This window comes from Monodelphis domestica, chromosome 4 (genome assembly GCF_027887165.1).
Source record: "Monodelphis domestica isolate mMonDom1 chromosome 4, mMonDom1.pri, whole genome shotgun sequence".
NCBI classification, from domain to species: Eukaryota; Metazoa; Chordata; class Mammalia; order Didelphimorphia; family Didelphidae; genus Monodelphis; species Monodelphis domestica.
This window is the reverse complement of record NC_077230.1, coordinates 355,220,909-355,222,462: the sequence shown is the minus strand read 5'-3', so window position 1 is coordinate 355,222,462 and position 1,554 is coordinate 355,220,909. Positions and strand designations below refer to the sequence as shown.

General features: G+C 41.2%; 1 pseudogene; it reads right to left on the bottom strand.

Annotated features, from left to right (window-relative positions):
* Positions 1–560: 560 nt before the first annotated feature.
* LOC100618556 (olfactory receptor 52E4-like) lies at positions 561–1,259 on the bottom strand (annotated as a pseudogene).
* Positions 1,260–1,554: the final 295 nt, after the last annotated feature.

The window sequence follows — 1,554 nt, the reverse complement described above, 5'->3', positions numbered from 1 at the left end:
ATAGGCCAGGCAGGAGAAATCCTATATCCTCTTTCCTCCTTATTGACAGCCATGAGAGCTTGCTCTGATAGACCTGAAAAAGGGTCAAAACTTGAAAGAAGCTGACAAGAAATCGATGAGACCCCCTCCCAGATTATGGACAGACTTATTGACATAAGAAATACATATATATAGACCTTGATTTGTCCAGAAAAAGGGGCCATTAGCCAAATATGTAGGCAATTCATTGAGAATTGTTGTTCAGTGGCAAGAGACTACTTTAAAACTAGCTGTCCTAATTGGGACTCTATGTACCTAGAAGAATTGAGGAAGGTAGCAGCCTATGTTTATAATGTTCATGCAGAAAGATATGAGGAGCACAATACATTAGTGGAAGACTTAAAGAATGAAATTGAAATGTTAAAAGGACAATGGAAAAATCAGGGAGAGACCATATCCCCTTTGCAGGAATCCACAGATAAATCATTAACATGCCTTTACTGTGGGAAGAGAGGCCATGTAATAATGGTCTGTAGGAGCTGGCTACAGGAAAAAAGAAATAACATCTTTAGAAATAATAACTATAGGAATCGTATTGCCAACATAACACAAATGTGGGAGCCACAAGTGTTCATGGCCTCTAGTCAAGCATCTTGGGATGGGAGGAGAAAGACAGACTGAAGGATCCTGATATAGAAAACTCCAATCAGAATCACATCCACAAATACTATAAGAATTACAACCAAGCCATAAATAATATTGACTCTAATGCTGGCACAGGCCAACTTGGCAATGCCCCTGTGTTCACAATAGGTGTGAGGAATAAGATGGGAATCACAGAATGGTAACCTCAAGACAAGATAAATCAAAGGAAACATGAAGGTCAGAGACTTAAGGATTATGGCCCCTGCAATTGTCCCAATGGTCTTGGTGGTCAGGATGGTGATATATTTGAAAGGATGGCAGATAGCTACATAACGATGAAAGGCCATGGCCAAAAGCACTGCTGACTCCATGGTGGTGAAATTGTGAGCAAAGAACATCTGGGCAACACAGCCTGCCAAGCTAATCTCTCTTAAATGAAACCAGAATATTCCCAGCATCTTGGGGATGGTAGCTGTTGATAAGCCAAGGTCAATAGCAGCTAACATAGCCAAGAAATAGAACATGGGTTGGTGGAGACTCTTCTCAGTATGTATCACAAACAGAATGGTGCAGTTTCCTAAGAGTGCACTGAAATATACAGAACCAAAAGGGAAGCCAATCCAGATATGAGCATGTTGTTGGTATTTGCATTAGGGTGTACATTTAGAGTCTCTCCTCAATCATTTCCCCTCACCCCTATATACAAGCAGTTGCCTTTCCTCAGTGTTTTTACTCCCACCATTTGTCCTCTGCTTGTGAGTAGTGTTTTTTCTCCTAGATTCTTGCAGATTGTTCAGGGACATTGCATTGACACTTATGGAGAAGTCCATTACATTCAAATGAACCACAGTGTATCAGTCTCTGTGTACAGTGTTCTCCTTGCTCTGCTCCTTTCACGCTGCATCACTTCCTGGAGTTTGTTCCAGTCTC